The sequence below is a fragment of the Notamacropus eugenii genome, chromosome 5 (genome assembly GCF_028372415.1).
Source record: "Notamacropus eugenii isolate mMacEug1 chromosome 5, mMacEug1.pri_v2, whole genome shotgun sequence".
Taxonomy (NCBI): Eukaryota; Metazoa; Chordata; class Mammalia; order Diprotodontia; family Macropodidae; genus Notamacropus; species Notamacropus eugenii.
The window spans coordinates 275485967-275511304 of NC_092876.1; the positions used below are offsets into that span (position 1 = coordinate 275485967).

Consider the following 25338-nt stretch of genomic DNA (forward strand, 5'->3'; position numbering starts at 1 on the left):
GTTCACTTCTCTTGTTACTTCTTTTATGCATTCAAAAGAACATTAATGACCCTTTTTTCTTAACTTTTTATTTTTATTTTGATATTTTCATATTGCTGATTCCTCTTTTCCAAGTCCCTCAGTTCTTTCACCACAGTTGAAAGAAGAAAAACAGAACTTATATCAAATAGATATAGTCAAACAAAACAAATCCTCCCTTTGACCACACAAAACTGAATAGCTCGTCGTATCTTAAGTTCATCAGCTAACTGTCAGGAAATGGATAGTGTCACTGGTCCTCAGGAACCAGGATTGCCCATTGCATTAATCAGAGCTCTTAAGTCTTTCAAAGCTGTTTGTCCATACAATGTTTTTACTATATGAATTACTCTCTGGGTTCTGTTCACCTCACTCTGCATCAGTTCATATAAATCTTCCCAGGCTCATGTGAAACTGGATAGTTTCACACTTCATTATTTGATACATTGTATAATACATTACATTCATATACTATAATTTGTTCAATCATTCCAAAATGATAAATATCTCCATTGATTTTAGTTTTTTGAGCTGTTATAAATATTTATGTACATATTGGTCTTTTTCCTATATCTTGAATCTCATTGAATGATAGGCCTAGTATCAGTGACTCTTTGGTTATAGTTCCAAATTGTTTTCTAGAATTCCCAGACCAATTCACAGTCCCATCAGTAGTATATTGGTTTATCTGTTTTCTCAAGTCACTCCTACAATTATCATTGTCCATTTTCACCATTTTTGCCAATCTGATGAATGTGAGGTAGAACCTCAATGTTGTTTTATTTGCATTTTTAATATTGCTTATGTTTTAGAGCATTTTTCACATGTCAGTTAATAGCCTGGCTTTCATCCTTTGAGAACTGCCTGTTTATTTTCTTAATCCATTTATCTATTGAGGAATGATTGTTTTATCTGTTTGAATCAGTTCCTTATATAAGTTGGATATGTGATCTTTTTTGCCATAAGGATTTTTTCTAGGTAATTATTTCTTTTCTAATTTTAACTGGATTAATTTTTTGAAAAAATTTTCAATTTTATAAGCATTTATATATTACCTACTATGTGCCAGGCACTGTGCTAAGCAGACTTTGCAAATATTATCTCACTTTATCTTCACAACAACTCTGGGAAATAGGCACTTAGAGGCTACCTTGCCCAGGGTTTCATGGCTGGTAAGTTTCTGAGACCAGATTTAAATTCAGGTCCTCCTGACTCCAGACTCTGTGCTCTATCAAGCATACCAATCAGCTGCCATGTTAGAACTGAAAGTGACATTAGCAATCACATAGCCCAGTCCCCTCGTTTGACAGGTAAGAATAATGAGGTACATAATGGTAAAATGACCTCCCCAAGATCTCACAGGTTCTTCATGGCTAACCTACATTCAGAATTCAGATCTCCTGGGCCCTGAATTGTTGCCTTTTTCTGCTGCAAAATGCTTCCTTATGCTGAACTTCTCAGAGCTTCAGTTTCTTTATTTATTTAGTGGGGTTAGTAATATGTATACTTCCTGCCTCATCAAAGGAGATAAAATATGAAAGTGATTTTTGCCCTGGAAAAGTGCTGTAAAGCTGAAAAGCATGATTTATTTTTTGAGATGAATACAAGTTAATAGGTTATAAAATATGAAATTAATTACAATGAAGCACCCTTCCCAGTCCAGGTACTTTTGCACTGGGGATGCAAAAGAAAAAACTAATCTGTTCCTTTGCTTAGGATGGTGATATTATACTGAGGTGGGGGGAAAGAGGGGAGAGTATATGTACTCAGAGAAGGGAATGAAAAACATATGGAAAAGAAATACCAAGTTATGGTGGTTGGTGGGATACTAACAACTGAAGAAATCAGGAAGAACCTCTCTCTTGTGGATGGAAATGACAATGGATATGAGCCTTTAAATGAGACAGAGATTCTAAAAGATAAGGTGAGGAAAGACAGAGTTCCTGCTGGGGCATGGGGAGAGGCATGGAGATTGCCTTATGCGAGGGATGGCAAGTAGACCAATTTGGTGTGTGAGGGAGCATAGTGTATAATCAGATTTTATTCTAGAGATAATAGGGAGTCACTGAAGCTTTTTGAGTAGGGGAGAGCTATGCTTTAGCAATATCAGTTTGGCAGCTATGAGAAGGACAGATTGGCGGAGGGAGAAGCAAGATGTAGGTTTGCCAGTTTGGGAGGCTTTTGAAATAATCAAGATGATAGGTGATAGGGCTTCAAGATTGCTGGTGGTGGCTAGGTAAGTGCAGAGAAAGGGATACATGGGATAGATGTTGTAGAGGTAGAATTAATGACATAACAAAATAACTGGGTTTGACTTAAGCAAATGCAAGAAACTTGTTCAATAAGGGGGAGGTCAATATTGGATAGTGTTATCTGGGAAAGCTTCAGGTAGAAAATAACTTTATGAGCTAAGGAAACATAAGTATCTCTAGGTGGTATGTGGAAAGAGAATAACCAAACCATGTTCTTTTTATAGTCTCCAAATATTATCTCATTTGATCTTCACAACAACCCTGTAGAGAAGATGCTATTATTATTCCCATTTTACAGATGAGGAAACTGAGGCAGACAGAGGGTTTTTTTGTTTGTTTTTGTTTTTTTTTTAAAGTGACTTGTCCAGGGTCACATAGGTAATACATGTTCTCTAAGGAACATATTCTCAAAAAACAGATCCACTAAATAATTCCAGAAGTCAGATCAGGAAGTCAGTTCCATACCACAGTTGAGATAAGTTGTCCACTTGGTGAAGAGTCATCTGCTATAAAGAAAGGTGAGATATGAAAGGATGCCCAAACTAGGATCTTTTTTTCAGGGACTTTACTGTGTAATCAGGGAAATGGAGCACATATGGATGGGAATGGTCAGGCAAAAATCATACAATCAGACATCGAATGTTTACAAGTTAAAATTCATTTGAATGTTTTAGTCCAAGCTGTTGAAGAGCTGAGGGGACACAGAAAAAGAGGTAGATAGATAACAGAATTTTCTGTTCTTGGGGTACCCAGGTAGATAGGAACTGAAGATTGGAGTGTGGAAGGCCTTGGATTTAGACCACTTCACAAGGATTTATTGAATTCCACTTCTTTTTGCCCACCGTTGTGGAAGAGGGTCCTCATGAAGTGCACCATTAGATGTGAGGAATACTTGAGGATCCTAGACTTAAATACTTTGCCCTGAGAGTTTGTGCATGTTAAAAATAAATTTATGTGTGTGTGTCTACCAATAGGATCCAGTCTGATTCCCTTAGTTCTCAATTCAAAGCAACATATGTCTTTAAAATAGTGACTGTTGTGTCCACATGGGTGTCCCTGGGTGCTCTAGGGCTGTCCATACCTGCCATCCAAACTGAAGCAAATGGGTCATCTGAGGCTGGGAGGCTAAATTCAAGTTTTCAATTTCAAAGGTTCCTACTACCTAATTTTAGAGACTGCAACTCAGATTTAAAGGATAGGAATCTGTCTGGATTAGGGCTGAATGAAATGCCAAGAAGCTAATGCAGACAAGACACTTGGAGGATTCTTTCTTTGTTAGAGGGATGCAGTGCAAGGAGTACCCCAGTGTTTGGGCACCACTGCAGACATATGTCAGAAGCAGTCAACTCTCGATTGTCTGCACATGGATTATATGCTTTGTGATTGCTCTAGGGCTAATTTTTGGTTGTTGGCTGTCTTGCTCCATCCCTCGGCACACTTCTGACTCTTTTGCCTCAACTAGTGTGTACTTAGATGTTTTCTAATCAGCATAAATAAAACATTGTTAAGAGGGCAAATTTGCCTTTGTTTCTTTCTTGTTTTTAAGCTAAATAAGAATGACTTTGGGATTATCTGTTGTTTTGTATTATCTATGCCCCAACTCTCCTCAAAAGAGGGAATGGCTAATCAAAATTTAACCATCTTCCTGAAACTCCCTCCTTCACCCTCCCTGCCCCAAATTTGCATTCTCTTCTAATCCTTTCCTATGGCTCAGACCAAGGCTGGAAAGGCAAGACCCAGTGCTGAACCCTGAAACCCAGGGGAAGCTCAGCATGACACATATGAAGTCTCTTGCCAAATTGAGGTCCCCAAGGACCTCCAGGAAAAAAGCTTGAGCAGTCCTTTCCCCAGGCAAAGCTCCCAAGGAGAAGCAAGCAGGCAGGCACGCAGACCCTCAGCCCCCAGACAGAATGAAACCCAGTTGAGCAACGTAAAATAACAAGGGGCCATTCCCCGTCCCACGTCTTTGTCAGTCAGCCTGTGTGTATTCCACCTTAAAAGAAAAAAAAAAATCCGTACCGTGTGCAGAGAAGACTGTACAGAGGGGGCCCCCTGCTCTTTTCAAAGAGGGAATGTAAGCAGATCTCAGAAGAAACCACTTGGCTCAGCAATTTGGGGGCTTGTTGTAATTGGCCTGGCCTGAAAGAATTCAGCAGCCTGTACCTGTGCCAAGAAAAATGCAAATGTTTCCCTGAGACAGAGGCACTTGGAGTGGACGAGTGGAGCTGGGCCCTGCCCGGAGCCTGAAGACTCGAGCACAGAAGGCAGAAGGGCTCTGAAAGGCTGCCTCTTGGCCTCCGAAATGGGCAGGGGGCACCCTATCTGAGACCATGACTGCAGAGGAGGGGACTTGGTATTCTAAGCGAGCTGCCTCCCCAGTGGCAGGGAAGGGGCGACCAGCTTCCTTGGGAGGTTACTTCCCTCCTTTAGGCAACCTCATTGTTTCTCTGAGTAGAAAAAGGCTAGCTCCTGCAGGGCTTTCCCCCCAGCCCCAAGCTCTGATAGGCAAAGAAAAGCCTCCTCTCCAAAGTTCCAGAAACGATGGAGACATTTTCCCAGCCTTCTCTGGTCAGGTGGAAACTTTTCAAGCAGTGGCTGCTCCCGCCTCTTAGGCCTCGTAGTATCATCCTTTGCTGTTAAAAGTGGACAGCACTAGGGTGACTACAGTATTGGGGAGACTAGTGCTGTCTGTTTCCTAGCAGACTATTCCTAGCACTATTTCCTTTAGGGCCTAGAATAGTTCTTAGTGATTAGCATAGAGCTGGGCACGTAGGAAAACCTGAATCAAGACTGGGCTGACTCCAAGGATCTCATACAGCATGAAGGGACTCATAAAGTCCTCCCCTGGGAAGCAGGTGAGTTCATCAGACTAATGAGTAAACTGAGGCAGAAAGCTTAAATGTCCATCCATGGGTGCTGCTCTAGGTGCCATGTTTAAGTTAGGTTTCAGTTCTGTTTTTCTCCATTCACAATATCTTGAATATTCTATTTCTTCTTGTCCCATCGGTCCCTTATTCACCCCTAAACAACCCTAGAGCAGCCCTCTTGGCTTCCTCAGTGCCCTTGATGTCCTGGGATACCCCCATGCCCTGCTCTCTTCTCCCTACCCCCATCCTTTCCCTCTGCTCTGCCAGTTTTGGCCATCTGTCTCTCTCTGATCTCATTTCGCCCCCTCCTTCCCCCTCCCCAGGCCCCATTCCATCTTCCTGCACTGCCAACTCTGCCCTCGTCTCAGGCCCCCTGTTTCGTCTCCTCCTCTGTTGGAGGTGGGTTCTTTGTTACCTCTGCCCCAGCTGTCTGGAATGGGTCTGCCCGCCTCACTGACTTTGAATTCCTTTTCATAACACTGCCCCAAACTCACGTCATGCAGGCAACCCCACATGGATATCCCCATTGCTCCCTAACATATTATTATTTTCTTCTTATTAACAATTCTTCACCTTCTTTCTTGTCTACTGGCCCTGCCTTCTCCCACGTTGTCACATATTCTTGAGCCTAGTCTCAGAGCTAAATGCAAAATTTCTCTCAGCCTGTAACAGTCTCACCCATTTACTAAAGTCATTCTAAGTCTGGTAAGAAACAGCGGCCTAAAATACAAGCCACAAGAATGAAATATTTTAAAAATTTGGCAAAATTTTTATTTTCATTCTGTCTGCTTTATTTCAAACCTAGCCCATGGATTCTGAGCTCAGTGTCCGTAGTTGATACTATGTTCGCTTTTCCTGGTTTATCAGTTTTTATCTGTGTTCTTTTGTGCATGTGTCCTGTCCCTCCCTCACCTCTGCATCCTTAGAGATGTCCTTCATGGAGATAAAGAATTTGTCATCTCCTTCCTCTCTATTTACCATTTTGTGGGTGCTTAATGCTTCATCCTAAGAGAAAGCCTAAGATGAATAGTTCTTTGGGAAAGTAAGAGAAGAAATGGATCTACAGGAGTCTGGGTTTACTTAAAATAGTCAGTTTAAGGGTTAGAGCATGAGATTAGATGCTCTCCATGAGGCCAAAACTCTATATAAGAAAAAGGGTAGAAAGGACTTTTCAGTCTTTGCAATGAGGGTTTTGGTTTTCCCTGGACTCATTGTGGCATTTACCAACCCTGATTTAGAGAGAGCTGGGTGGTGCAGTGGTTAGACCATTGGACTTGGAGTCAGGATGACTTGAATTCAAATTCAACCTCATGTACTTATTAGCTATGTGACCCTGGCCAAGTCACTTAATCTTGTCTGCCTCCATTTCCCCATCTATAAAATAGGGATAATAACAAGTAGATACCTTGTAGGGTTGTTGTGAGGATTAAATGAAATAATATTTGTTAAGCTTTTTACAAACCTTAAAATGTTGTATAAATGCTCTATGTTATTTTTAATAACATAGAGACATTATTGTCTCTTCTAAATCTTAATGGTCAGAATAGATGGTCCAGAATGTATTTTCCTTTCCATCTAATGTTTTCACTAGGAGAGTGAAGGGACCCTTTCTGTTGTGTCCTAGAATGATGAAATATTTCATGGGTGGAACTAGGAAAGTTAAGAGCAGGCTGGAATTTGCAGGTTGCAATTAGCAGAAATTTTCTACTGCAATTAGTAGAAAGTTTCACTTTCTCTTTAAGCATTTCTCCTGAATTCTCTTTTCTTGGTGGGAAAGCCAGGTGAGATCTTTTTTAAAAATCCCTAACCTAAAGTTTTCCCTCAGCTCTCTATCCCCTTTTCCCCTCCCCCTTTTAACTGCTCCTTGGAGCAGTTTTGTGCAGATGGGTCAGAGAAATGGATTTCCTTCTATTAAAAAAGTAGGTGTCTTTTAGCCCCCTGATGCTTCCTCCTTTCCCCTATAGGAAACTTCTCCTTCCTCCATAGCTTCCTATCCTGAATTCTGCCCTGTTTTGCATCACACAAGCAGGAGTCTGTTTTGGAGGAATGCTATCTGAGCTACCTCCTTATCATAGGAGAAGTAGAAGCGATGATCCCTCTGTATTCTGCCTTTGCCAGCTGGGTTCTCTTTTCGACACCACATTTTAGGAAGGATATTGGCAAGCTGCATAACATCCAGGGTTGGGTACTGAGTATGGTCCTAGAATCATAGCTTTAGAGTTGGTCGCTGCTGTTGTGTTCCACTCTGCTACTCCGTTCTTGGCAAAGATATTGGGGTGGTTGGCTATTTCCTTCTCCAGCTCAATTTACAGCTAAGAAAATCAAGGCAAACAGGTTAAGTGACTTGCGCAGAGTCACATGTCTAATAAGTGTCAGAGGCCAAATTTGAGCTCAGGATCTTCCTGACTCCAGGCCTGGCACTCTATGCACTGTGACACTTAGCTTGAAGACCTCTAAAATCCTTTCCAGCTCTTGAGAATTTATGATTTTGCAAGGGCCTGAACTAGATGTTGGTCAGCATGAACAGGAAACACCTTGCAACTGCACAGTTCCTTTCAAAACTTGGCGAACATATTTCTTTGTTTCATCTGGGCCAGCTGCTAATAAGATTGTAAGCATCTCGAAGGCAATATGCTTCTTCCGTATCCCTCTCACCTCCACCAAGAATACTGAGCACATGTAGGCCCTTGGTTAGGACTTTCCCCTTCCTGCCTCCCTCTCCCTCATCTCCCTTTCCTTTTGGTAGTTTTGGTAGTTTTTGTTTGTTTTTGTTTTGGTGCTTGTGACTATCCTGCTTAACTTAACAATAACCTCACCACCCTGGAACCATAGCAGGCTTCTGATTTTTAACAGATGCTCCTATTGTAGATCTCATCCTCCAGCTCATGTTTTCTATCAGATCCAGGGCAGAGCTATCTCTGCATGCTTATATTCCATCTAATGTCCATATTGGCATTTTCCATATCAGAGAGCACATGCAGATGTACACAGACTTTGCAGTGAGTTTGTATGCTGGCACTAACTGGTCTGGGGCTTGATTTGAGGAGGAGAATTATACTGAAGTTTCTTCTGAGGGCTGGCAAATAATTTTGCTAAGTCTGCATACAAATGAATCACCAATTTGATACTGTTGATGTGCTTTGGAGTGTTTTTTTGGACATGATGATTAATCTCTACTGGTGACTGCTATGGTATAGGGGAAAACCAAACTGGATCAGGAGTCAGAAGACATGGATTCAAACCCCAACTTTGCTACTCATTCACTCCTGGAGTCATCTTGAGGAAGTCACTTAACATCTCTGGGCCTCAGTTTTCTCATCTGTAAAATGAGTGGGTTGGGCCAGATGACCTTTAAGATCCCTTTCAGCTCTAAATCAGTGACACTATGACTTAACCTGTCTTTTTGAATATCTGTATAGCACCCAACTGTATTATCACAGCTGGTAGATTAATATTATTTAAAGGTGCATCTCTTTATCATATCCTAGGGGAAGATAATGAGTACCTTTTCTTTCTACAAACATTTGGCAAATCCTAGTCACCTAAGTTTGGGAACCAATGGACCAGAGTCTATTTCTTAACAAGAAAGCATTAGCCTATTCACCTTATTCCTGCAGGCCTGTTTATCTGTCTGTGGAATGGGGCTAATAAATCTGGCCTTCTATTTACCTGTTAGGATAGCTGGTTAGGAAAGGATGATGTGGTATATCCCTGGAGAAGGATGCTATCAGAAGATTGTATGTTTAGATTCAACCCCTTCTTTAGGAAGGTTTGGGGAGCACAGGGGTACCAAGGGTGTCTGTGATACTGAGAGCCATCCACCCGGGCTGCAGGAAGCCTTTGAAGCATTGCACTGTTCTCAGACTGCAGAGACCACGCCTGTCTCCCCAGACCTGCGCCATGTGAATGCCCGACATTATGATGAGTTTGTGCCGATTAAGGAATTGGACTCCAAAGCCTGGGCAAATGGATGCCAATCACCAGTTCCCATACACAGTGTAATCTGTGCAAACTTCATTACTCATGCGGTGCCCACACGGGTACCAGAGACTGCTGGGCCCAGAGCTCCCGTTTCCAAAAAAATCGTTTTCCCTGATTAATCACCTAGACAGCCCACTTCACACACAGGCAGTTATTCATTGCTGGAGTCGCACCCCAGCCTCCCAGGGGCACACTCCTGGGGTGTGTGTGTATGAGTGTGTGTGTGTGTGTTTATGTGGCACACTCCTGGTGTGTGTGTGTGTGTGTGTGTGTGTGTGTGTATCTGCATATGCCTTTGCCCTCTTCTGGAAACTCGCCTACCAACTCATGACTTGCAATGCATGTCCCATTCCTCCAAACCTGGGGCTGTGCCCTGCCATGCCCCCCTTCCCCCACAAGGGGGAGCCCCTGGAGGGCAGCTGGGGCTCAGTGCTTTTGGTAGCATTGAAGTTTTTTTTCCTCCCTTTCCCTAAAGTGGCTTTTGCAGACCCACCATTTCTTTGCTCCAATGTTGGGGGCTGAGGGCACACTTTTGGAGGGTTTATAGCCTGTAAACCTCAGCCTTGTCTTAGACTTCATTGTCTGTTGTTATTTACTTAAGCCCTGTAAAGTAGAATGGAAAAGAAAGAAGGGGTTCAGTCTGCAGGACACCCACAGGCTGCAGTCCCTGGTCAGAGGCAAGACGACCTGAGCCAGACTGCACCCAACAGCCTAGGGGAAAGCCCAGAGGGACTGGGGACTCCAGAGCACAGGTAGGTTCCCAGGAGAGAACCAGCAGCAGCCCCGGCTCCCCTAGGGGCTTGGCTCTTTGTCAAAGTAACAAGTAGATTCTGAGGACAAAGGGAGTGGTCAGCAGAGAAGCAACCAGATTAAAGGGGGGGGTGGTGGTGGAGATAAATGTGGGTACAGGGCAGGGGCATGCAACGAAAAGAAAATAAAATTTGCTGCAGTGCATGGGGGTGGGGGGCTGAATCAGTCTCAGAGACTTCAGCTGGCTTGAGTCAATTTCAACTCCAGCTGTCCTGGAAAACTTCTCAAGACATCAGAGGAGTCAAGATAGAGTGATAGGAAGCAGACCGTTCAGAGTGGACCAGACTTTTCTATGAATGTTGCATAAATCCTTTAGGGGCACTTAGCTCCCCGTGTTGTATGAACACCTCTGCCCCTCGTCTTTTCACTTGGAACCAGACGGCTTTTCTAGATGTTCCGTAAGGTTGTCGGCTTCCACCTTCTCTCCTCTTTCTTCTCTGGTTCTCTTTGTGTCTCAGGGAGCTCTTCTGCCTGCTCTCGTGTTCTTCAACTTGGTGACATCCAAGGGCAGCCTCCCTTGAGGGATAAGGGCACTTGCTACAGAGCTAGGTAAATAGCAGCAGACAAAAGAGAATTCAGATACACTGTGCTCCCAGTCTAGGGGGGGGTCTTCAAGGGGGGTGTCTGTATATTTTTCCATTTTTTTTTCTTAGCAGGGAAAACTGAAGAAACAGGGATTAAGACCCTATATATTCTAGTGCAGGGGTTCTTATCCTTTGTCTGTGTCTTGGACCCTTTTGACAATCTGGCAAAGCCTACAAACCTCTTACCAGAATGTTTTTAAATGCATAAAGTAAAATGCTTAGAATTCTATAGGATTAGAGTTATCAACATTTTTGATATACAAGATTATGGACCCCAGGGTTAAACATTGCTGCTGTAGTAGCTGGCACAATACGACTTTATCAGGCCCACTTTGGTAGATAGTCTTGGGTAGAAAAAAACCCTTCTTTGTGTAGGGAAGCTTTGTTGTAGATCGGTTTCTTGCTTGATAGGGAACTCTTTCTTTCTTTCTTTCTTTTTTTTTTTTTTTTAGAGTTCTTTCAGCTACCTTTAGATTTTCACCTTTCAGGACTTGGTTAGGTTTTCATAGTTCTCACACATGGCAGATGATTCATGGTGTCTGCTTGGCTACCTGAGAGGGTGGTGATTTGACTGTGTCCCAGACCCTCTGCTGTCCAAGTAACCCTCATATCCCAGCCAAAGGATAGGGCAAGGCTGGTTACGTTTGGAATAACAAGTCATAGGGAGGGTTCACCATCTCTTTACCATTCTTGCCCGGGTGACTTTTTTAAGGGTCATATTTTATTCATTAAAATGTCTCCAGTGGAACGGTGGGTGATGCAAGACTGGCCGCTTCCATTTCCTTTGATGGGTTTGAAAGTAAGTGGGGTATATACAGACGCATTCATATTTGGCAGTGACTCCAGGCACACCACCTTCCCTTGTATGCTTCATGCTGGTGATCCACCTTTATTCCAAATTTACACAAACCTGCCCTTTGGCTAATGGGTGAAGCATTTCCCAATTTGTTTGTCCCTCCTCTACCTCTCCCCCCTACCCAAAATTGAATTGAAATTCCTGGAAAATTCCAATTTTAAACCATAGGCCCAACTACTTAACTACTCACCTGTACCCTAATAGGATCTTCGGACTTAAAATTAGAAGGAAACTTAGAGATCATTGATTTCAACCCCTTCATTTTACAGCTAAGGATGCCGAGGCCCATACAAAAGGGATATTAACACTTACCTCAGAAGGGTGATGTGAGAATCAAAAAGGATAATTTATATAAAGTACTTTGCAAACCTTAAAAACGCTATGTAAAGTTTTGTTATTATTTTTATTGTTCTGGGTTGCACAGCTAGCCACAAGACAGTGGGAAGAACCAGGGCTCTGGTGGTAAGAAGACTTGGTTTGAAGTCTCATTTCTGATCCTTATGACCTTTTTACCCTGGCAAGCCCCTTCACCTCAGTTTTCTCATCTATAAAATGGGAGGGTTGAACTAGGTGTCCTCTGAAATCCAGTATGCCTCTGAATCCATGAGTCAGTGTGTCAGAGCTGAGATACACACCTAAATCCTGTTGGTGCCAGATCCAGGTGCCAGTTACCTGTCACTGAGGCAGCTAGGTGGTGTGGTGGATAGAGCACTGGACCTGGAAGTCTATAAAATCAAAGTTCAGGTGTGGCCTCTGATGCTTATTGTCTATTTGACCCTGTGCATGTCACTTAATTTCTGAATTTTCTCCCCTGTAAAATGGGACAATAGCAGTATGTTGCAAAGATTTGTAAAGTGCTGAGCACAGTGCCTGGCTTACAGTTAGCACTTAAGAAAGGTTTATTCCCTTCCTCTCCTCTGTCCACCTTGTGTGTTGGATATCTATCCTGTTTAAACTGTAGAGGCAGTTTCTTTATGTACATCAATACCTTGTGGCTCATCTTCCCATGGTCCCTTAACTCTCTTATGTAACTCTCATATGTATACCCATGTATCTCTCTGATTGAAGCATGTTTCCTGCAAATATGTTTCAGCACAACTAGATGGATGGATGGAAAGATCATTTAGTAAGAATGCATTTTGTACTAGAAGCAGCTTGGTGATGTAGTGGATACAGCCCTGGCGTAGAGTTAAATCTGACCTCAGACACTTACTGGTTGTGTGACCCAAGGCAAGTCACTTAACTCTGTTTGCCTCTGTTCCCTCATCTGAAATATGAGATGGAGAAGAAAATGGCTAACTACGCCATGCTCTTTGCCAAGAAAACCTCAAATGGGGTCATGAAGAGTCAGATGTGATGAAAAATGACTGAACAACTACATGTGCCCAACACTGTACTAAGCACAGATAAAAGCAAAAAGCAAGATATTCCCTGTCCTCTAGGAGAAAGACAACACCTACAAGGGAGCTGGAAAGGGAGACAGAGGTAGAAGAGAAGACCCAGAAGGGGTTAATTTAGAGTTAATACAATGGGGAGAAAGAAAGAAAAGGCCTCTGTGTCAGTATTTCAGCTCTTTTGGATAACTATCCAGAAGTGACCACCAAATATAATTCATGTGGTTAAAAAAAAAAAATCAAATCAATTTCTATTCTGTTTCTCGTAATGAACATCAATATCTTGTATCTACTAGATAGACTGTCAACAACTTACATATTTAAAATGAGTTTTTTAAAAATACATTTACCAAGTCATTTATTTTGAATCTCATCTGAAGCAATTAAAAAGCATCCTGACATTTAAGGTGATATTTTTTCCTAAGTAAAATAATTATAAATAATACTAATTATGAACAAATCATTCAGTTACTCCTAGTCTGGTTCAACCTTTAGGTTAATAAACCAACCCATTAAAATTCATCTTGCTCAAAGGACCAATTTGCTAAAAAATGTGGCGACCTTTTACCACAAGTATGATTGATCTATTCTCCAGCAATAATCAGAGACATCTTTTCTCAGAAGAGAGTGTGGTCAAGTGGTTCGTGTAGGAGCAGGAGACACTGGGGGTCTCTTTGCCCCTCCTTGCCCAGTGATTCTTGCTTTGATTGGTTGGTAAACCAAAAAACAACCCCCTCTACCCTCTGCACATATACAACTTTTATGTTGTGATTTAAAAAATGCTTTGGATTTCTCCAAATGCCTTCAAAGTGTCATGAATTCAATGGCCATTTTAAGGAAGCCCATTTTAAGCTTTCAGGACCTGTATTTCATAACGGGTCTTTGGCAGACACCCAGTCTGGTGGAGATTTCTGGTGATCCTTCCTGTTCCCCCACCTGCCTCTATGATTTCTGTGAGTGAAGGGAAGACAAGAAACAGAGAAGAAAATAATGCAGAAATGATAATATTTTGAGGATTAATAATGAAACACATATTTTGGATAGGTGAGAATTCCATCCACTGAAGCAAGTCCCACACTGGCTATAATTTAGCACCTCAGAGAGGTTAAGCAGCTTGCCTATAGTCACACAGCAAATAAATATCAGGAAGGGACTTTAAATTCTTCCTAATTCTAAGTCTAGCACTCTAACCACTGTACCACACCATCTCTGTAATGGAATTTCACCATGAAAATGATCTAGGCTGGACTACTTGATCAAAATATACCTGTGGCCCTCTGACTCAGATTTGGAAGTACCTCTTGGTAGACTCTCCAGAGAGAAGTCATATGGTGGAGAGACTTCAGTATTGGGACCCAGAAGGCCTGTATTTGGTTTGATGTTTTACTAGTGACTTGTTGTTTGACCTTGACCTGGGTGATTGTATTGTCTCCACTTTTATGACAAGATAATACTAATGCTAGGAAAGTGAGCTGGAGTGGTCCAGCCTTTTCATTGGTCATCACTCATACCTAGAAAATACTTCCCTTTTCCCTCTGTTCCATGGAGCTCAAGCAGCACCTGTGATTACATGCCCAAACTCCTCAACCCCTCTTATAATTAACTCATCTGTATTTAAGTACCCTATATTTATTTTTGAATTTATTTCACATATTCCCGCATATGCACATTGTTTCTGTCCTAATAGGATCTAAGCTCCCTGACTATACAGACTTTCTTGTCTTTTCCTTGGCACCTAGCAAAATGATGATGATCGCTAACATTTTTATAGTGAGTTAAGGTTTGCAAAGCAACTTCACAAATATTACTTCATTTGCTCCTCACAACAAGCTTGGAAGGCAGGCCCCATTATTATTCCCATTTTAGAGATGAGAAAATTGAGATGATGAGTGGTTGATTACGTAGCCAGCATGGCTATAATTTGCAACCAGGACTTCCTCACTCTATCCCCTTCTCCAACTAGCTGCTGTACAACCTGATATATAATAGATGCTTGATATATGCTTATTGATGGTTAGACAGTTTTCAACTTTCAATACCAAAATGGTAATCCAAAATAGCAGATATTGCACAAATAAAAGTATACTGGTCTTTGGAATACATTAACTCTTTTCTTTTTTAATTTATTTTTAGAAGCAAGAGATTTACCTTCACTAATTATATTTGGCTTAGGTTAGTGTTAAAATGAGTTTGTCTTCCCAGAGCACATGCCAAGTGAGCCAGAGTTTGGTGACAAAGGTGCTGGGTGGCATTTGGAATGAAATCTATCAGAGGAAGGAGACATTAGAGTGAAATAATCCACCTATGGATAATAGAGAGTTGTTTGCCAAAAAAAACGGAAGATATTCATAATCTTATACTCCTTTGGAAAGAAAAGAAGGCCAAAGGGATACTCAAACAAGGGGCACTGACTGTCTCTTTGCTCTCATGTCAGAACCAGGGTGGAGAGAGAACTCCCCATTCCTGGTCTGGTGCTCAGACCGCAAGATCTCACCTCACTTGTGACCCCAGATGGTCAAGGAGCACAACACAGGCAGCTGGTTCTCAGTAGGGTGTAATGGCATGCCTGTGATATTTACTCATGAAACCAGAAAGGCCAATGATGCCAGAAATAGGGGTTTTGGTTGCTTTCACAGACAGGATACAGTTCTGGTGATTATTCTTGTGATTCATCAAGGAGGGGAAGTAAGCCATCCACAAAAAACACCCTTACTCTTTGGCCTTGTGACTCATGAGTTTTTCATTATGTCCCATGGAAAGCCCCAGGGTCCAGGCAAACTTTGGGAGTTCAATATCAAGTTACCTCTCTTCACCATTTATGGATCACAGAGCATCTTCTGTCAATCTTGCTCTTGGGGACAGCACAGAAGAGGGCGTTTTGGACTAGGTGGGGCACCCTCTTTTATAGAAGTGCTTCTTAGTGTTACAATCAGGGAGTCGAGTGGGCAAATTGCTCTGACTCTCATTGGCTAGAATTGACAGCTGGTAGATGGATATCATTCTTGCATGGAGACTCACAGCATTGGGTCACCAGATGTTCCGATTTTACACTTGCTGCCGGCAAAGGAAGGCATCCTGCTAATTCAGAAACTTGAGTACTTTGTGGTTTTGACAGGCAACTAATCTTTCTACACCTACTGATCCATAACCTTTGAGCTCACTGCTCCCCTTTCCTTTTGCATCATCCAATCCCCTAATGATAAATTTTAGACACCAGCTGCCTCTGTATTTAAAGACCATACCGAAATTAATGCATACTACAAGAAAGTGCAAGGTGGGAGTGGCTATGTTCCTTTGTTGTCCTGGAATGTCAGGGTATCAGATTTTGTTTAAAATAAATGGGCCACCACCTGAAACATAGCAATTCAGCGAGGCACTGAATGAAGCATAATGTTAGACAGTTGGACTTATAGTCAAGAAGACTTGGGTTTGATTCTTGCCTTAAGTACTTATTAGGTGTGAGCCTCTGGGCAAATCACTTGGATGATGCAGTGACTTGTGGAGAAAAATGGAAAGATTAGTACTTTGGGGGATCTGGCTGTAGTATTTTGTAAAGTGACTTGGAGCAATTTGGGATGGGGGAGGGAGGAGGAGATCAACACAGCATTTCTTCTGCTGTTGGGATTCTACAAAGTGAAAATTTTCCTCAATGCTCCTATTTCCTCACCCGTAAATCGAGGTTGTATTGCTAAAATATTGTATTATGAAGAACTTGGTTACTAAAAGGGATTATTTGTAGGAAAGAGGGATTCTTTCTCAATTCAGAGGTTCCATAGATTTATTCCTTCTTTTTAAAAAAATTAATATATTTTTAGTTTTCAACATTTGCTTCCATAAGCTTTTGAGTTTTAAATTTTCTCCCCTTTCCTCCTTCCCCTCCCCCAAAGGGCAATCTGATGTAAGCTCTACATATACATTCATATTAAGCATATTTTCACATTAGTCATGTTGTAAAGAAGAATTAGAACCAAAGGGAGGAACCATGAGAAAGAAGAAATAAAACAAAACAGCAACAGCAACAACAAAAGAGAGCAAATAAAATCTCACAATATATCTGTTACTGTGTACAGCGTTCTTGTTCTGCTCACTTCACTCAGCATCAGGTCATATAAGTCTTTCCAGGTTTTTCTGAAGTCTACCTGCTCATCATTTCTTATAACACAATAATATTCCATTACATTCATATACCACAACTTGTTCAGCCATTCCCCAATTAATGGATATCCCCTCAAATTTCCAGTTCTTGGCCACCACAAAAATATTTTTGTACATGTGGCTCCTTTTCTCATTTTTATGATGCCTTTGGGATACAGATGTAGGAGTAGTATTGCTGGGTCAAAGGGTATGCACAGTTTTATAGTTCGTTGGGCATAGTTCCAAATTGCTCTCCAGAATGGTTGGATTAGTTCACAAGTCTACCAACAAAGCATTAGTTTTACAATTTTCCCACATCTTCTCCAACATTTATCATTTTCTTGTTTTACAATGTTAGCCAATCTGATAGGTATGATGTGGTACCTCAGAGTTGTTTTGATTTGCATTTCTCCCATCTATCATGATTTAGAGCATTTTTTCATATGACTATAGATAGCTTTAATTTCTTCATCTGAAAACTGCCAGTTGATATCCTTTGACCATTTATCAATTGGGAAATGACTTGTATTCTTGTAAATTTGACTGAGGTCTCTAAATATTTGGGAAAGGCCTTTATGAAAGACACTGGTTGTAAAAATGGTTTCCCAGTTTTCTGCTTCCCTTCTAATCTTGGTTGCATTGGCTTTGTTTGTACAGAAACTTAATTTAATGTAACTTTAATATAACTCAATTTAATATAATCAAAGTCATCCATCTTGAATTTCATAATGTTCTCTATCTTTTTTTTGGCCGTAAATTCTTCCCTTCTTCATAGATCTGACAGGTAAACTATTCCTTGCTCTCCTATTTTGCTTATAGTATCAACCTTTATATCTAAATCATGTACCCATTTTGACTTTACCTTGGCATAGTGTAAGATATTAGTTAGTCTATGCCTAGTTTCTGCCACGCTGTTTTGCAGTTTTTGTTAAATAATGACTTCTTATCCCAGAAGCTGGGGTCTTTGGATTTGTTAAACAGATTATTATAGTTATTGACTATTGCGTCTTGTGCACCTAACCTGTTCCACTGATCCACTACTCTGTTTCTTAGCCAGTATCAAGTAGTTTTGATGATTGCTACTTTCTAATACAATTTAAGATCTGGTAGGGCTAGTCCACCACTTGCATTTGTTTTCGTTAATTCCCTTGATATCCTGGACCTTTTTTGTTGTTGTTGTTCTTCCAGATGAATTTTGTTATTATTTTTTCTAACTCTATAAAGTAATTTTGTGGTAAGATTTATTCCGTAATGAGAATCATGGTCCTGCTAAAGAAAATGGTCTAGCCATTCTTACAGGACAAAATAAAGTAGATATAGAATGTATATAGCCCACATTATGACAGCTGGGCAGGCAAGTGACTAGATTAATTATTCAGTATATAGAAGCAGCTAAGTAGTACAGAGTATAGAGTAATGGGCCTGGAGTCGGGAAGATCTGAGTTTAAAACTAGTTACAGGCACTTATTAGCTGTGTGATCCTGGGTAAATCACTTAGCCTTTGCTTCTGTTCTCGCAATTGTAATATGGGAATAATTAGAGTACCTAACTCCTTGGGTTGTTGTGAGCATCCAATGTGATATTATGTGTAAAGTACTTAATACAATGCCTGACATGTAGTAAGTGCTTAATTAATGCTGGTTTCTTTTCCTCCTGGGGGAATACTGATGTTAAAGAAAAGACTGGGCAGCTCCTGAAATGGGAGCAGTTTGACATCCCTGAATTTGCTATAGGGACACAGGTCTAGAGCTGGACAGGACGTCAGAGGTCATATAGTTCAACTCCTTAATTTACATATGAGGAAACTGAGGACCTGCAAGGGTAACTGATTTGCCCAAGGTTACAGCAGTAATATCAGAAATTGGATTTGAATCCATGTTCTTTGATTCTAGAACCAGTGGTTTTGCTACTGTACCACTAGGCTGTTCCCCAAATGTGAACCATCATGACCTTTATGTCCTATTTCAATTCTGGGCAGAATCCATTTGCAGGTGCTTACAAGGTAGTGAAAGGATGAATGGTAGGCATAGCCAAGCTATAGCATATTATTTTTATGACAGATATTACTAATAGACAACAAAGATGTACACAACTAGAAAAAGACATGGAGCAGATACATAGTAAAAAGGCAAGATTATAGATGGACTATATGAGTATCATACTGGTATTCCTTAAGTCTTAGAATTGGGATAAACCTCAGTGGAAGAATTACAGAAAGACATGATCAAGAATCACCCAGGATGATAAAAGTGCCCATGGGATGTGATGTGCTTCAGTGGAGGGGACCCCTATAGTAATGAGATCATGTCTCTAACCATAATAGGAAGGAAAATGCAGTGCACCATATTTACATTTGAAATCGACTAAAAATTTGTTCAAAGGGTTATTGTGCAAACTTATCTCTTTTGTTATATCTATCAAGCAATATTATACAGTTTTAACATCTGTGTGGAGATACCATGCTGGAGGAGAGAGCCTTTAAAGTAGAGTTTTGCTCTCCTTATTCAAGTGTTTTTTTTAATAGTTAGCAAATGATAAACACCACTTAGGGTTTTATATTCTTCACAACTTTCAGATAGCTGTATGACCATAAAGGTGAGGTCTGCTGTCAAATATCATTTATAGAATCCTGCCTATCCTTTTTCATACCTTCATCAAGTACGTAAGGATGCTCTGGATATGTGTAGAATATTCTTTAATTTTTTTTGTACAGAAAGGAAAGTATAATCTATGAATTGCTATTGATAATGATAAGGTGTGTGATTCCCACACTCCCCAAGTGTTTGTTGACCTCATCACTTTCATATATTCTTAGAATTGAATCCTTAAGCCCTAGAAAATGTCTTGATGTGAATAGTGAACTCCTTTCTGCATGCTTGGTCTCATTCACTTCCTCTTCCAATCTATATTTTCTTTATATAATGTTCTTGGAGCTGTGATATTACAGTATGGATATTGTGATTGCATTTGGATTGAGTAAGAAAAAAGTTTGTTATGGAAATTTTGATGGTGCTTTGCTCACCTGGTCATCTCTCTGTTAAAAAGCTTATATGAGTCTGGCAAGACAGACATTTTTATTCCAAAGTCCTTTGATTAAGGATCCTCTTGATGATCATGTGCTAGTCTGAGGGAAGGTCAAATACATTTTAGGTACAACCTTTTAAGTAAATGCTGCATATTTACCATCCCATGGGATGTCTTAAATAGCCCACTCTCTCATACGTGAAAGTACATTGGGAATAAAATGAAGGAAATCAGCAATCAGTGTTCTGTTCCATTCATCTAGCAAAGGGCTATTTCTAAGACTGATTTAGGGATAATATTCCTTTTTTATAGGACAAAATGGAACTGAAATGTGGAGATTGATGCTTCTTCTCTCCACTCCCCATCCTGCCTCTCTTATTTAAAAGTGCCCTCTGGTTTTGCTCATAAGGATTATAGTTCATGTTGGATGGGACCCTATGGTAATTGACAGGAAGAAGTAATAGGAGATAGAGCTGTAGTCATGGGAAAAAAATCACTTTTCTCTTCCAATTCTTCCTTTGCTCAGTGAGCTCTGGTCATTTCTTCAATATAGTTGCATGAATGAGTGCAGAAAAAAAATCTATTTCCTCTATAAGCCTAAATCCCTCTTTCTGTCACTACTCTTTCATTGCTGCACACACAGGTAAGAAAGGAAAAAGAATGAGCATATTTATTACTGAGTCCCTGGTATTTGCTATTCACACTCACCTCCTTCAAGAACTTTCTTGAATGAACCTTATCTTATTCTGATTGTTCTTTCCCCCCTACATCCGTTCTTCACTGTGGTATTTAACTTATAGTGTTTCACACTTGTTGATACATAGCTTGGTAAATCATTTCCAAATCATTTAATCACTGCATATTTTATCTGCATGAAATAGATTGGGAATTCACTGAAGACAGGGACTCTATTGTGTACTTTTTAATTGAACTGAGTAAATTTTATGTCTCCTGAATAATATCTCTTATAGTACTCAATACCCCACAGATAGTAAATAATATTTGCTTACTTGCATAACTAATTATTCATCTTCATTGTATAGGTAAACTCCTCCTTCTAAGCCTAGCTTAACTTTTTTATTGTGCCCTTTCCTCATATTGAAAATGGCTTCAGTGATACCGGTTGTTTCAGTTGTGTATGATTCTTCATGACCCCATTTGGGGTTTTCTTGGCAAAGGTGCTGGAGTGGTTTGCCATGTCCTTCTCCAGCCTATTTTACCGATGAGGAAACTGAGGCAAACAGAGTTAAGTGGGTCACATGGCTAGTAAGTGCCTGAGGTCATATTTGAACTTCTGAAGACGAGTCTTTCTGATTGCAGTTCCTAACTCTATCCACTGTACCACCTAGCTGCCTCCACAGTGATACCTGTATATAAAGTAGCATTTCAGGAATCACATTCATCCTGTTTTATTTATATAACATCATATTAGACAGACTCTTTTGGGGAAGAGGTGTTTCTTGAAGAAATAATGAACTTTTGGCGTAAAAGGAGATAGAAGATTCTTGAAGTGTGGGTCAGAGACATTTTTTATTGAACGCTCAGTTATTCTGTATCATGTTGATTTCCTCAGGATGTGAATCAGAGAAGAACTGGAGCCTTGTCCCAGAGAAAGTAGAGAAGAAAGGGAAAGGATTCTTCATTGGTAAGGAAGTCAATTTACACACTTGTCCTTTTCATAGTGAGTCATTGACTCTGATACATTTCACAGCAATGTCTATGTGTTTCCCAGTCTGACATTTGAAATGTTAGCCAAATAAGGAAGAGAAAAGAAGGGGTTCACTCTGATTCCACCTAGTTATGATTCACAGAAGAGAGCTTGAGAAAATCACTCCATTCACTCTCCTGCTTTAGGCAGGACCTTATCTAAAAGCATCCAAGACAAAGAGTTATCTGCCCACCTGTCTCTTCAACCAGTAGAACTTCTGCATTCTTCCCCAGCAGTCTGTAGTGGTGTAAATCACCCTGACTATGAAGTTTCTTCTTCATCTCTCACTTATTCTTTTTTAATGCACTTAAGAGTCTGTTCTTTCCCCTTTCTCTTCTTTGGATCGTAGTTCTAGATTAGGAAGGGACTTCAGAGGTCATCTAATAAAATCTCCTCCTTTTATAGAGAAGATTGCTGAAGCCCAAAGAGATGACCTGTCCAAGGTCACACAGGCAGTTTAGTATCAGAACCAAATTTGAACTTAGGTCTTATGACTACAATTTTAGCATTTTAAGCACAGTGCTATTTCTATCGTATCATACTGCCTCTTGAGATCTGGCCCTGGTTTTCTTCCTTAAAACCATCTTTTAAGTATTTGACAGGATTTGTTAAGTTCCCCTCTTTAAATAGTCCTAACTCTTTTAAAATGCCATCTTTTTGATCATTTTCATTAATATCCTCTGAGTCTTCTCCAACTACTTTGCCTCTGTCTTATAAAATGTGGAACATCAAATATAAAACTGTAGTCTAATAATATATGAGGTATAAAACTCCCCACAATAAGATGAGGATTAATTTTTGTCTCTTGGACATGATGCTTCTAGAAACATTTGTATATAAGTTTAGATCTTAAAATCATTATAAAACATGGTACTTTCATGGGAACAGGGATATCTGGTTCAGCCCTTTTATCTTATAATTCTTTTTTTTCCATATGACTTTGATCTGCCACCTCCACTTTTTTATTACTTTTGTGTTCTACCTTATATCTCCATTTTATTTTTGAGGGCCTTTGGGTGTTAATGGGACACAATGAATTACTTATTAATTAGCTATCTATCCCATGCTAAGAAAAGTTCACATGGCACCATGGTACCTTGGTTACATGGCATGTGGTCAATATATCTCATTCTACCTGGGACTTGAAAGCATTGCTACACCAACACAGAAGTACCACAGTAATAGGACCTAAATTTTGCACATATTCGCTGTTGCACTCCAGGTTGTGGACTTCTTTTTTCCCCTCCGTTGGGATGAGGTAGGGCCCTAAATAAACAGAGAAGCATGAACTCCTGCTTTGACCTCTTCTCTCTCTCCTCTCCCCCACTGTCCCCCTTAAGGTTTAGGAAAACAGATATCCATTCTTGACCCTGCCAGTAACTTTCTTTGTGGCCTATGGCAAGCCCCCTAAGCTCTCCAAGCTTGTTTTATCATCTCTAAAATGGGGTTAAAATAATATTCATTTCCTGCCTATCTAAAATGAATTAGATAAAACAGCAGAATGAGAAGTCCAGAACATCAGAGCTCTTAGATGGTATTTGTATGTAGTCTTTAGAAGCAAAATAGGACTGGATTCTATAAGTACAACAACTTTAGATGCATAATTTTTGCAGGAGCAATCTAAGAGGGGAAGATTTTGGACCACCCCATTTTGTGTCTTAACACTTTGTGGTAGCAAAAAAGTTGTTTTTTTTTTCTGAAAAATTACAGTAACTCTTAAATTCTATTTTCCCTATACCCTAAATGAACTTTCCATTGTGGTCACTTTTAGTGCCTAAATGGAATTGTCAATTTGAAGATGCTCTAATGGACAATAGTTTGTTTAAAGAGGGGCCCATAAATGTAACAGGAAGAATCTAAAGCTAAATGTCTCTGAGAATTATGAAATCGGCTAAACTAGGCTACTGGAATATGTGAGCAATCTGTTACTTGCTCTTTAGTCTGAGGCAGAAGGCCCAGAAAGAATATTTTCAAAGAGTTAGAGCAGGAGAGGAGGCAGTAGGGGACTGCTGAGTCATTGTTGGATACTAGAAAGAAAGGAAAATTGGGATACTCATCTATGAAATGGGAACAGTGGTATTTTGGTCAAGTGCCTGGTTAACTGTTCTTAACACACCAGGCTTGAATTATTATTTTAATTGCATTATGACAATTATAAGATCATAAGATCATTGATTAAGAGTTAACTCAGAGGGACTAAATAGGTCATCTAGCTCAATGTTCCCCTTTCAAAAATGGGGAGACTTATAAAGGTTAAACGATTTGTCAAAGATCTCACACAGGCAGCAAGTGGATGATTTTTATAATATTATTATTTACAACAACACACATTTATATAGTGATCTCCTTACCACAACAATGGGCAATAACATTCATTAGCTTCACTAACTTCTTGGGATTGCAAAAGCTGGGTAAAAAAAAATTCATGAGTTGGTGGTCATTTGTAAGACTATCTTAATGAAAAATCAGCTCACATAAATTTAGATATGAAAACACCATGTTCTACCCATTTGCGGGTCAAGGATTCTCTTCCTGGATCACTAGAAGCTCAGCTCTAGAGAAAAAGTTGAGCATTCATTAATGGAGAAAAAAAATTTATTCCCTTGCTGGTTGTGTGGGCCACATTTTTAGACTTTATGGGGCTAGACGGTGAGAAACAGATACCTTTTCATGAAAAAATATTTGAAATTCCTCCTGCGTAGCTTTTTGATATTGAATTTCCCCAATAATAAGTAGGAATTAGAAAGGATTAGTATTCTTCCTCTTTTTCTTTATGCCAACTTTGGCATCCTTATTCCTTTCCCTCTTTCCCCTAAAATACTACATATGCACATGAATATACATGTATACATATTTACATGTACATGTGCATACATATACATGCATGTAGGTATGTGTCTAAGTGTATAAAGTTCCTCATAAAATTAGCTAGTGTGTAATAAAAGAAAACTATCTGCAAATATTAATCTAATAATTGGAATTCTAAATGTGAGGTCTTTGTACAATGACCAGTGAGTTGATTTGCTACTAGGAGACCTGAACTAGATTAAAAATGGGATTTTTAAAATAGAAATGAAATCAGAAAGTATAATGAAATTGCAGGTAAATGGAAGGATGACTCACAGGATATCCCCCCCCCCCCAAATTAAAGAAGTTGGCACCGGAGGCTTTGTTGTGTGCCTGGTGGCAATAGGAAACTATTTCCTGAGAGATTTGTTAATCATGCACCTTGTAGTGTTCATGATAAGCTTAAGTCAAGGGTACTTAACCTTTTTGGTCATGGACTCCTTTGGATGTCTGGTGGAGCCTATGGCCCCCATCTCAGAATAATGATTTTAAATGTATAAAAATACATAAAAACTAATTATATCAAAACCTGGTTATCAAACAAATTTTAAGGATAAGTTTGTATACATCAGGTTAAGAATTCCTGGATAAGAAAAAAAAAAAAGACTACCAGGAGGATAATTGTACTTTATATGTCAATATGGTCAGAAAAAGTTGAGAAATTCTGTGAACAGCTTGATACAATCCTTCATCCCTACTCAGTATATCCCTTGATATTGATTACTTTGATGAGAATGGGGGAAAAAGGTGGAAAATATGCTTCAAGGTTAAGAAAAGAGGTCAAAGGTGTGTAAAAACATTTGAAAATCTCATATATTATTAAGAATACTTTTTTTTAGTAAGTGATCTAGAAGGCAGTGGAT

General features: G+C 39.9%; 1 long non-coding RNA gene across 8 annotated transcripts in view; it reads left to right on the forward strand.

Annotated features, from left to right (window-relative positions):
• Positions 1 to 25338, forward strand: part of LOC140506113 (uncharacterized) — a 319922-nt gene that overhangs the window by 217143 nt on the left and 77441 nt on the right. For all 8 annotated transcript variants that reach the window (XR_011967780.1, XR_011967781.1, XR_011967775.1 and 5 more), the window contains one exon: positions 21494 to 21565. This is a non-coding gene — a long non-coding RNA (uncharacterized lncRNA). The remainder of the gene's footprint in view (positions 1 to 21493; positions 21566 to 25338) is intronic.